The 12,593-nt window shown below is 42.2% G+C and overlaps 1 protein-coding gene across 1 annotated transcript in view; it reads right to left on the bottom strand.

Annotated features, from left to right (window-relative positions):
• The window catches only part of epb41l2 (erythrocyte membrane protein band 4.1-like 2), a 165,497-nt gene extending 153,993 nt beyond the window's left edge, over positions 1-11,504 (bottom strand). The window contains 1 exon segment of the mRNA XM_085997140.1: positions 11,385-11,504. The gene's annotated coding sequence lies outside the window, so the exon portion shown is untranslated.
• Positions 11,505-12,593: the final 1,089 nt, after the last annotated feature.

Here is a 12,593-nt window from a genome sequence, read left to right as displayed (position 1 = left end):
ATCTCTGGTTGGTTCCTCGACATATTGGTCCAGGAAACCATCCCGTAAACACTCCAGGAATTCCTCCTCCACAGTATTGTTACTAATTACATAAACTAGGAACAAAATGGATCATTGGTCAGCTGTCGATGGGTCACTACTACTTGGTTATTTCCCATTCTATGCTGGTCTACATTTTCCTGCTAAGAGATGAATTAAGTGTTGCAATCATGGCAGGCTGTGCCAAGTAACCCTCCGCCTATCATTTCTCATTTCAGGCATAGGCTAAATAGCACAACTTCATATTGGTACATGCCCAATAGATTCTTCAGACATGTGTATATTGTGGGGACGGCTGTGCACTATCAAAATGGCAACACGCACTCTATTGCAACTATCAGCGAGAGTTCTACTAGCTTGTTTGCTGCAGATTGTCTCCTTCTATAGTAAATAGCTTCAGCAAGCATGGAGCTGCATCTGCTGTGTTGTATTCAATCATGGAGGTGACCATGGTGCGGAGGGATGCACAGGGGTTGATCAGCATGCAGGAACAGTTCTGGGAGTTGGTTCATCCCAGAGTTTACAGATGTGTACTGTCGGTTTGAGGAAATCCCTAATCTGAAGAGTGGTGTTGATTGTGCTGGGTAGGGTGGAATGCATCAGTCAACTAGTGGAAGGGCATAATTTAACAGTTATGGAGAATTGGCCAAGTCTGATGGCTTCTTTGTGCGAAGCTCCGAATTAATCCTGGAAACTCCCAATTATGAAGTGGGGTAAAAGAGCCAGAGGGCTGTCTCTCCTAGACAGAGGTGAGTGTGACCTGTTGGCTTTTTCTGGCAAGAGTTACACAGGAGGATTATTAGAGGGCCCACAGGCTGTGTCAAGAGGCCAGGGACCAGGTCACAACCTCTTGGATAACAGTCCCAGATGTCTAGGAGCTACATATACTTGAGGCATATTCACAACCATGTGCCTGCCTACTGGAACTTAGGGGTGCAAATATCCAAGTCTTGAAGTTGTGTCAACTGGACTGGTGGTGCCTACAATAGGCAGAGGAAACAGGATCTAACCTTTATTGTAGGTGGGGGAAGAACAAGCAATATGGGCAGATTTTTCTCAGATTGTTGGATCAGTATATATGCTTAATTTAGTGGAGCATTTTGAATAGTACTTTTTTCAGTCTGTATATCTGTATGCAAGGTGGGCAGACAGAGGCAATACTTGTAACAATTTTTTTTGTATAAAAGTTCAACTATTGGTGTTCCAAACTAACCAATATGTACTGCCTAGCGTAAATAAATCATCACTTCCAAAAAAAAACCTTCCTGTTCTGTTTGGAATTACTTTGGTAAATTAGTTTTAAAAAACTATGCCAATGTTGGCAACAGGATTTCAGTAAAGTGTAATGGTTGACTTGTAAACAAAATGATACAATTCCCACTTGACTTCTATCTGCCGCTGTCCCTCTTGCAGAGGCATCCTTATTTTCAAGGCAAGGGTGATCAAAAGGGAAGTTTTATGTACATTTGAGGTAATCATATAAATTTTTAAACAGGAATGAAACAACAAAGCTGCCTGAAAACATTTCTCTCGAGCTTCATGGTGGCTGATGCCCAATTATCAAGTTTGTACGCTTCACCAGTACATAAGCACTTTCATTAATCCCACAGTCCTACAGAAAATGTAGCACGCCTCATTGAACATGGAGCACATTCTTTTGTTGGAAGCTATACAGACAGATTTTAATCAATGCACAGTGTGTGCAAGCTACTGTAGGTGCCAGGTTTATCTCCGCTCCGAGATAGGACGTCAGCTCACTCAAGGATAACGTTCCCAAGCACAACTCCAAGTGAAGCCTAGCTTTTCAACTAAAGAGTTGTCAATTTATAACAAGCTAGAATATGTTTTAACAAGGCCCTAAAATCCAATTATAGTTTGGTTCCTTCCAACTGAGGGAAAATGGCACAAATATAGAAGCACAAGTGAATTATATAATATTTTGGAACATTGTGTACTGAATGCCATTCATTGATAGCCTTTAAATACTTGAATGCTTCAACCAGATAGGAATTCAGGTCTAGTTATACAATCACTTCCGCTTCTAGAAGTGGGTTTGTAAGCTTATGAAACTAACGGTATATCTCAAGAGTTTGGTCCCAATCAGATTCTCATCTCACTAAAGCCAAGTAGTGAGAGAAGTATTACTCAAGTCACAATTAAACTCCAGATTGTTAGAGCTGAAAACAGTAGCTGCAGTATAACTCCACCCACAAATTTTTCATTTACACTTTAAAAGAATGTCCAGAACTATTTCTCTAGGTTATTTGAATAAAGGCCGATATTACATTTTTTTGAATTTTGCTTACCATTAAAAGTCTCGTAGAACTAAAAGGAATGAATCTTGCAATGGAATTGTATACAATAGGAAGAGAGATTGGAAACTTCCTTGCACTGCAGTACCCCTCAGCATTTACAGTCCTGTACGTTGAAACGATGACAGCTGGCATGAAAAGTTATGGCCAAGAAATTCGGGTTGGGGGCTTCCCGCGGGTGCAAGCCCCCGACCTGCACTTACTTACTGCGCCGGCCGTTGAGCTGTGGGCCCGCGTGGGATTCCGATCCTGGGCCTCCTCCAACTGCCGGCGCGCAGTGCTTGCGTATCCCAGGGGCGCAGTTAGTTCGATGCGTCCCCTGGGATCACGTGGGCCATGGAGAGCCAATGGTAGCAGGGAATGCTTCATTCATAAGTTTGACAGGAAGACCTGTCAAACCTATAAATACTATAAGCCCCAAAACATCATTAAAACTTCAAATAAAAATTTTTTTTTTTTTTTTTTTTAAATCACATTTTTAAAATAACTAATTTACATGAAAACTTTTAAACAATAATTTAAATTTGAAAAAATTAATGACATTTTCTAACAGGGCTAAAAATAAACTTATCTTTCTTTAAAGTATTTAAAAATAATAAACCTGTGGAAAAAATGTTTTAATTTTAATTAATTCACCACTTACCTTGTAAAAAGCAGGCCTTGTGCCTGCTTTTTAAAAGTGTAACTCCTGGAGACTTACCCGCCCAGGAAAACCTGGGAGAAAAACGTAAGTTTGATGCGCACGCGCTCTCTCTCCTGCGCACGCGTTCCACCTCTCAACCCCTGCTTTCAGGGGAGCGGAAATGCCGGTTTCCCGCGCATGCACGAAACCGGCACTTCCATTGGGCTTACGGGCAAGTACCCCATGCGTACTCACCCGTGGAGACCCGAATTTCTGGGCCATTATTTGCCAACTGTAACATTTTGTAAGGGGAAAAAATGCAACCCTCATTGCCTGAATGGGCATCAATTGAACTGAAATACTTTTTGAAGTGCCCAGGCAATCCACTAAAAATATCAAGGAAAGAACTTGCATTTATATAGCACCTTCTACGACCTCAGGATACCCCAAAGCACTTTACAGCCAATGAAGCAGTTTTGAAGTGTAGTCACTTATAATGCACGAAACACGGCAACCAATTTGCACACAAACAGCAATGAACTAACTAAATGACCAGATCATGTGTTTTTAGGTGTTGCTGGAGGACTAAATGTTGACAGAACACTGGAAGAACGCCCCACGCTCTTCTTCAAATAGTGGGATCTTTTACATACATCCGAGGGGGCCGACAGGGCCACGGTTTAACGTCATATCTGAAGGACAACATCTCGGGCAGTGCAGCGTGCCCTTAGTACGGCACTGAATTGCCAGCCTGGATTATGTTCTCAAATCTAAACTGACAGTGCAGTAATAATGGTTGTACTGCATTGAACTATCATTCAAATTACTGGATCATGATTTCTTCTGTATTCCACTGCATTACAAAACAGGTTAGCAATCTCTCTTAGTCTTTTTTTTTGGAGATCAAGCTGCAGTTTTATGCTAGCATTCATGTCTTAGTGGAAGCTAGCTGTACTGATGGAATTAGTGGTACTGTACTGCGCCTCTAAATCATAGCTTGTTCAAGCATGGGAAAAAAATTTACATCTCACTGAAATCCTTTTGAATCAACGGATGCAACTACTGTTTCAGAAAGATTGGGCAAGTTTGGGCTCTTTTCTCTTTAAAAAAAAAGGGATGATTAAGAGAAGGCCTGACAGGGTCACGGTCTTCAAAATTATTAAACGGCTTGTTAAGGTGGATGTGGAGAAACTGGCCCGGAATTTGTGGTCACCGGCGATGCAAAGACGCTCACCGCTGACCCCGAAGTACGCTTCGGACAAGGATCTTGCGGTCCCTGTGTCGAGAACTTTGGGTTTTTCAATTCAAATTAACGAACGTTAGTGTGGATGCCTTTATGCAAACTGATGTGACGTCAACAAGCTGTCTAAGCAGCCAATTAAAATGCAGAATTCTCAGACAGCGAAGGAAGTGGGTAAGCTCTTAAAATTCTGTTTTTAAAATGTTAGAGAACAAAACCAAGATTGGGGCTGTAACATGGGGAAAAGGCAAACCTGAAATAAAGATGGACAAACTTTAAAAACGTTTCAAAAGTTTCTTTTAAATTTTATTTGTTAAAATAGACAAATTTCACACTGCACAAAATTAAAATTAGTTTTTCAGGCCCTAACCTTTGTTTAGTGATCAATATGCTGTTAAAACCCCAGTTATACCTAATCCCTTTGGGTCTAACTTTTAGTGGGGAATTTAACAACGTACTGTAATTACTGTGGAAGCGCCAAAGTTTATCAGTTTCCCCGATTTGGGTGATTCTACCGATTGCCAGCTCTGTGTAGGGAGGGGCACAACGCAGCCTGTGTCGGAGCAGTGAATGACAGACCGCAACTTCAGGATTTACGCATGCGCCTGTGAATGTGACAAATCCCGAAGTTGCAGTCAGTTTCAAAGGCGGAATAACAGTGAACGCTGCCAGTTCGCAGTCATCCCAACCTCAAATTCCGGGCCAATGTTTCCAATTGTGAGTGAATACAGTACAAGGGGGTATAAATACAAGATAGCCAACAGAGAAATAAAGAATTTAGGAGGAATTTCTACACAAAGCAGTGAGAATATGGAACTCACTGCCAGAGTGGTTGAGGCAGATAGCACTGATGCATTTAAGGGGAGGCTTGATGCATGCATGCCCGAGGGAGAAAGAAAGAGGGATATGGGGGCAATGTGGGAAGTGGTAATGATGGTGGGAGGAGCCACATGTGGAGCGTGAACACCGGTATAGACGAGTTGGGCCGAATGGCATGCTTGTGCTATAGATTCCACTTATTTCTATGCTGAAACAATGAATAAAAAAGGTACAGGACTATTATATCTGTTAATGGCACAACAGCTCATCTGTTTACTGTTTTATCTCTGTAGATGACCACGGTGAACGTTTAGAACTAATTATAAATAGGAGCATAGCTAAAGTATTTGTTATTAGAACACAGGCTACTAAATACACAGTAACCAGCTGGCATTATATTCAACAATTCACTCTGCACACCGAGTGATATGCTGGTATTGTAATACTTTTATTCAGTCTTCAATGGGATCCAACAGCTTTTAAGCAAAGCAGTGTATGACAGTCTCAAACAATGATCAAACACAACAACCACAATCCACTATACTATACAGTAAAGTGTTCAGCAGCAAGCTGGCTTTGTACACAGAAGCAATTTGACATGGGAATTACTAGATGGAGACCAAGATCCATCGAGTTCGTCTTCTACCATCCCGTTAGTCACATGATACAAAAGGAACAGATTTTAAAATTCTCATTCATGTTCAAAATCTTTCCATGGCCTTGCCCCTCCCCATCTCTGTACCCTCCTCCAGCTCTACAACCCTCCAAGATCTCTGCGCTCCTCCAATTCTGGCCTTTTGCGCATCCCCAATTTCCTTCGCCCCTCCATTTGCAGCCGTGCTTTCAGCTGTCTAAGCCCAGAGCTTTGAAATTCTCCTCCCTAAATCTCCCTTCGCTCCTCCTTCAAGACATTCCTTAAAACCTACCTCTGACCAAGCTACATGGGGCTTGCTATAAAATGTCTGATAACACTCCTGTGAAGCACCTTGGGACATTACTATTTTAAAAGTGCTATATAAATGCAAGTTGTTGTTGTTGTGTTGCTGACTAATCATGACAATCAACCTTTATGAAATAGTCTACAACAGACCCAGACACGAGGTGAGGAAAACCTCCAGTGGTGGAGCGCTTTGGGAACCATAGGTTCAAAGTCACCTGCTCCTCCCAAGCAGGCTACACAAGCCAGGTGTTAGGTCTCTAATTACTCATTCTGTATTGCAAAATATTATTTTCTTGAAGAAAACTAATTTGCACTTGAATTAATCAACATTAACTGCTTCCAGTCTCTAAAGCGGATATTGCTGCTAGACAGGGGATAATCTGATTATGAATCCTTCAGGCTGCCTATGTTGTTCAATTCAGTCACTAAAGTGGTATGCATCAGCAATTGGTTGACTTGCAAGATTTTCCCTCCCCATGGAGCAGCATCTATACCAACTTTGCTGACCAAACTTTTTAGCAATCCCACCATTCTGAAATTAGGAGTACCCTCGTCAAGAACTAGTCATGAATACACATTCTAGCACGACAGTGCATTTATGCTGTTAAACCAGACTCTACTACTAGGACGGTTTTAAAAAAGCCATTTAAAGCAACATTCACTAAAACCGTAGTTCACATGTATAGAGGTCTTGACTACTGTAAAATGGTGAGGGCTATAGATGCAGTACAAACAAGTGTTTTAGCAAATAAAAACTCTACCTGGTGCAGCTGCAGAATCCTCTCTTTGGAGAATGGCAGGAAAGTAAAAGTGAGTAATGGGAAGTGTTCTCTCTTTGCTCAAAGCACACATTACCAACATCCAGCACCCCAGCTAGTACTGTGGTAGCCAGTAGCCATGTTAGTGTAGGACGATAAAGGAGGGTAAATACAAATATGTTAGAAAGCAAATTCATAATTTTTGGGGGGAAATTATTTCTAACCTTACAGCCCTCCCACCCAATCTCCTGTTCATCAGTCATCATCTTCCACCCATAAAACCAGCCGTCTCCCTCTTGGAGTTCATGTTCCTCCAGACGGTTCATAGCAGACCAAGGCAGGGTTGGAGACCGTGTGTGTAAATGCACGGAGCGTGACAAATAAAGTTGTTGAGCCGCAGGCACAAGTTGCCACACGGGGTTATAATATAGTAGCAATAATGGAGACCCGATTTAAATAAGGGCTTGAATGGGAATGAACATTCCTGGCAGCAATGTATTTAGGAGGAAGAGAGAAGGAAAAAAAAAAGAGGGGAGTGTAGTTATTGATCGACTGTTAAAGCCCTGGAAAAGGCTGATATTCTGGAGGGTTCAAAGACTGCATCTATTTCGTTAGAGTTAGGGAGTAGAAGGAGTTGTTTCACTGCTGGGTGCACACTTTAGATCACCAAATAGTGGGAGAGAGATGGATGAGCAAACATGCAAACAAATTTCAGAAAGATGTAAAAACAACAGAGCAGTGATAATGGGGGACTTTAAATATCCTAATATAGACGGGGAGGGGAGAAACTGTGTAAAGGGCAAGGAGGGGGAGGAATTCCTGAAATGTGTATAGAACTTTCTTGATCAGTATGTTTCCAGCCCAATGACAAAGGAAGCAGTGCTGGATCTAGTTCTGGGGAATGAAGTGGGGCAGGTGGTGCATGTTTCAGTGGAAGAGCATTTGGGAAACAGTGATCACATTGTTAGGTTTGGAGCACCTATGGAAAGGGCCAAGGAACAAATGGTAAAGATAATCAACTGGATAATCAGGTGGATTGGAAACAAAGATTGGCAGGTAAAACAGTAAATGAGCAATGGGAGGCCTACAAGGAGGAGATAGTTTAGGTACAGACTAAATACATTCCTGGGGGGAGGACATCCAAAGCTGGAGCTCCTGGACATTGAAATTAAAATGAAACAGAAAAATGAGTCTTATAATAAATGTCATTTATAATTCAGTAGAGAATCAAGCAGAATACAGAAAGTGCACAGGAGAACTGAAAAAGCAAAGAGGGGCAAGGTGTGTGTGGAAGAAAAGATGAGATGGCAACATAAAAAGGGAAAAATATGTTTTATAAACATGAAAAGTAAAAGGGTAGTCAAAGGAAGGGTGGGGCCGATTAGGGGCCAAAAAGGTAATTTTCATTTGAGGCAGAGGGCATAGCCGAGATAATAAATGAGTAGAATCATAAAGTCAGATTGGTATAGCATAGGAGGTGGACATTCGGCCCATCGAGTCTGCGCTGGCACTTTCAAAGAGCAATCCAGTTAGTCCAATTTCCCCAATCGCTGCAATGTTTTCCTCCAAGTACTTTTCGTACAATGGATGTCAGACTGTCGTTCCCTCAGTATACAATTCCTTTCTAAAAGCTAGTATTGAATCTGATTCCACCATCCTATTACTCCAAATCCTAGCCACTTGTTGCGTAACAAAGTTTTGCCTCATGTCACCTCTGGTTCTTTTGCCAATCACCTTAAATCTGTGCCCTCTCATTCTCGGCCCTTCAGCCATTGGAAACAGTTTTTGTTTATTTACTCTATCTAAACCACTCATGATTTTTAATACCTCTATCAAATCTCTTAGCCTGCTCTGTTCTAAGGAGAACAACCCCAGCCTCTCTAGTCTGTCCACGTAACTGTAATCCCTCACTTACATTCGTTTTCGCAAAAGGGAATGCTGCCAATGTTACAGTAAGGGAGATAGTAGAGAAATTGGTTAGGATAAAATAGATAAAGGAGGCACTTAAAAGGTTGGCAACGCTCAAAATAGAAAAGTCACCTGTGCAGCTGGATTTTCATCCGAGGTTGATGAGGGAAGGGTGGAAATAGCAACGGCTCTGGCCACAATCTTTCAATCCTCCTCGATATGGGAGTGGTGCCAGAGGACTGGAGGGTTGCAAATGTTACACCCCTGTTAAAAAAGGAGCGACAAACCTTGTATATGGGTTCATAATTGAGTTAGCATGGATTTGTTAAAGGCAAATTGTGTCTGAAAATCTTGGGTTCTTTGATGGTGTAACAGAGGGTTGATGAGGGTAATGTGGTTGTTGTGTATATAGACTTTCAAAAGGTGACGCATAATAGACTGGTTAGTAAAATTGAAGCCCATGGGATTAGAGGGGCAGTGGCAGCATGGATACAAAATTGGCTAAGAGGCTGAAAGCAGAGGGTTGCGAATAGCTGTTTTTCCAGACTGGAGGGAAGTATACAGTGGTGCTCCCCAGAACTCAGTATTAGAACCACTGCTCTTTTGGATATACATTAATGACCTGGACTTGGGTATAAAGGGCACAATTTCAAGTTTGCAGATGACAAAACTCAAATGTAGTAAACAGTGAGGAGGATAGTAGCAGACTTCAGGAGGCCACAGACAGACTTGTGAAATGGGCAGACATGTGGCAGATGAAATTTAATGTATTAAGTGCGAAGTGATGTATGTTGGAAGAAGAATGAGAGGCGGCAATATAAAATTAAATGGCACCATTTTAAAGGGAGTGTAAGAACAGAGACACCTGGGGGTTCTCAGACAAATCTTTGAACATGACCAGACAAGTTGATAAGGCTGTTAAAAAAGCATATGGGATCCTAGGCGTTATAAATAGAGGCATAGAGTACTAAATTACGGAAGTTATGCTAAACCTTTAAAAATCACTGGTTTGTCCAATTCTGGGCACCACACTTTAGGTAAGAAATCAAAGCCTTGGAGAGGGTGTGGAGATTTACTGGAATTACACCAGAAATGAGGGACTTCGGTTATGTGGAGAGACTAGAGAAACTGGAATTGTTCTCCTTGGAGCAGAGAAGGTTAAGGAGATTTAATTGAGGTGTTCCAAATTATGAAGTGTTTTGATAGGGTAAATAAGGATGAACTGTTCCCACGAGCAGGAGGGTAAGTACCCAAAGGACACAGATTAAAGATATTTAATAGAAGAACCAGAGAGAAGCTGGATTTTTTAAAAATATAAATGCAGCAAGTTATGATCATCTGGAATGCACCGCCTGAAAGGGTGGGGGAAGTAGAGTCAATAGTAACTTTCAAAAGGGAATTGGATATATACTTGAAAAGGGAAAAACATTGCAGGGCTATTGGGAAAGAGCAGGGGAGTGGGACTAATTGGATAGCTCCAAGAGCTGGCACAGGCACGATGGGCCGAATAGCCACCTTCTGTGCTGCATCATTGTGATAATTCGTCCCTTCAGAATTCCCTCCTGTACTTTTCGCACAATGGATGTCAGACTGTAGTTCCCTAGTTTATCTCTTTGCCCTTAAAATGTACATTAGCATCATATTCCCCTTTCTTCGATCAGGCATGGTCACCATTTCCAACGATATCCTAAAGCAGGCTGCTAGAACAGATGCAATTATATTAGTTACTTTTCCTAGCTTGCAATCAGTTAGGACCTGGCATCTTGGCTTCATTCAATGCCTTCAATTACCCTTTTATCAATTGCATCTATTTTTATTAACCACCATGTTACTTGAGTAGCTGCTTAGAAATTGCTCTTATTACCCAAATACATAGTAATTTTTATCACATTAGCAGTCACAAGAGTGACTTTCCTCAGCTATGTGGTTAAACATGTTATTATTGTTTTGGTCCTTTAAGCAAATATAAAGCCAGATAGTAAAATGACTTTCAACAATTTGACAGACTGAAGTGGTTGCCTTGTACTTCGTCACAAATACTTGCAGCAGAACAAGAGTATACAGTCGCTAGTATTTGTGACTTCTCCCAAGCATACAAGGTTTTTACAACTGAAGTACTTGAACCTGTAACCAAATTTAAATTTTGAATGGCATCAAAAAAATTGACAGTAATTTAATGGGCACCTTCAAGACTTGATTTGGTAATAAGGAACACCAACACACAACTAAAAATCAGACTTCAAATCTTCAACATCCCAGCACCTAGCGTCACGGTCATAACTCCGACATGAAAGGCAACAGATCAATTGTCAGAAATTAATCAGAATTTCGAAAACTTGCATTGCCAGAACAGTAAAAGTAGTCTGACACCACTCTGCCACGCCCTCCCCCCACCACCACAGATATACAACTACCAACACTAAGCTGGCTGTGGCAAACAGAAATGGCATTCTGCAGATCTTGCATTTTTTTTAAAATGGAGAACAAAACTTGTCAAATGCAATAAACATCTCCCAGTGACAAGCTCACCAAGTCCAGCAATTAAAATGCTCTTATGCTTTCAAATCCTCTTTTGCAGAAGACAGACAGAAAATAAATATGGTTGCCAATAAATACAATAGCAACACTAAATCCACAAAAACCACATCAGAGCGGAGAGAAAAACATCAAACTTTGCAGCACACATTTAACCTTAAAAACATGCTTTGCTTTATAGAATAAAGTCTGAAAACTGCAAATTGCTTACTTTCTTCCTGCTTCAAAAGAATTTGACAAAGCTTGCTGACACTACAATATGAAGCAAAGTTAATGTTAAAACTCATGAAAATGCCACATCGTTTCCTTCAACAACTAACTGAATAATGCAAGCCCCACCCAAGAACCAAGACGCTTATCTATTGGCCAAATGGAGCTGGGTTCTGTTCCTCGTCATTTCAGAATGGCAATGTAATAAAAGCTTTGCACTGCTGTTTACTGGAAGAATAGATTGCATATGATTCGAGTAAAATTAGAAGTGTATCTTCTTCAGAAAGATCCCAAATGGGACACTTTCAAGTAGATGAAGACAGCTTTGATCGAGGAGAACTTGTCCTCCACTACAAGCATATCACGTGGGGGCATCTTTCAATAACTACACATTAAAAGTACTTTATTGGCTGTGAATTGCTGAGAGAGGGGCAGAGAGAGAGAGAGAGAGAGAGAGAGAGGGGCAGAGAGAGAGAGAGAGAGAGAGAGAGAGAGAGAGAGAGAGAGGGGGAGGGGCAGAGAGAGAGAGAGAGAGAGAGGGGGGGGAGGAGGGGCAGAGAGAGAGAGAGAGAGGGGGAGGGAGGGGCAGAGAGAGAGAGAGAGAGAGAGAGGGGGAGGGAGGGGCAGAGAGAGAGAGAGGGGGGGAGGGGCAGAGAGAGAGAGAGAGAGGGGGAGGGGAGAGGGTAGAGAGAGAGGGGCAGAGAGAGAGAGAGAGAGAGAGAGAGAGGGGGCAGAGAGAGAGAGAGGGCAGAGAGAGAGAGAGAGAGAGGGGCAGAGAGAGAGAGAGAGAGAGGGGCAGAGAGAGAGAGAGAGAGAGAGGGGCAGAGAGAGAGAGAGAGAGGGGCAGAGAGAGAGAGAGAGAGAGGGGCAGAGAGAGAGAGAGAGAGAGGGGCAGAGAGAGAGAGAGAGAGAGGGGCAGAGAGAGAGAGAGAGAGGGGCAGAGAGAGAGAGAGAGGGGCAGAGAGAGAGAGATTTGACACTCTCCACATGGAAATCAGCCATTTCCAGGCCCAAGGAAAGGTGCTACTATGTGGGGACCTAAATGCAAGGACAGGATGTGAACCTGACTTCATAGACCCACAGGGCAACAACCATGTGTTTTGGCCAGACCCCTCTATTTGTCACACCAGCCCATCGCAAACCGAAACAACCTCGATTGTGAAATAAATAAAAGCGGTAGGGAGGTAGTGCAACTCTGCCGAGCCTTAGG

Source organism: Somniosus microcephalus, chromosome 9 (genome assembly GCF_052327205.1).
Source record: "Somniosus microcephalus isolate GS21.2 chromosome 9, FLI_Smic_1.0, whole genome shotgun sequence".
NCBI lineage: Eukaryota > Metazoa > Chordata > Chondrichthyes > Squaliformes > Somniosidae > Somniosus > Somniosus microcephalus.
This window is presented reverse-complemented; position numbering and strand designations above follow the sequence as displayed.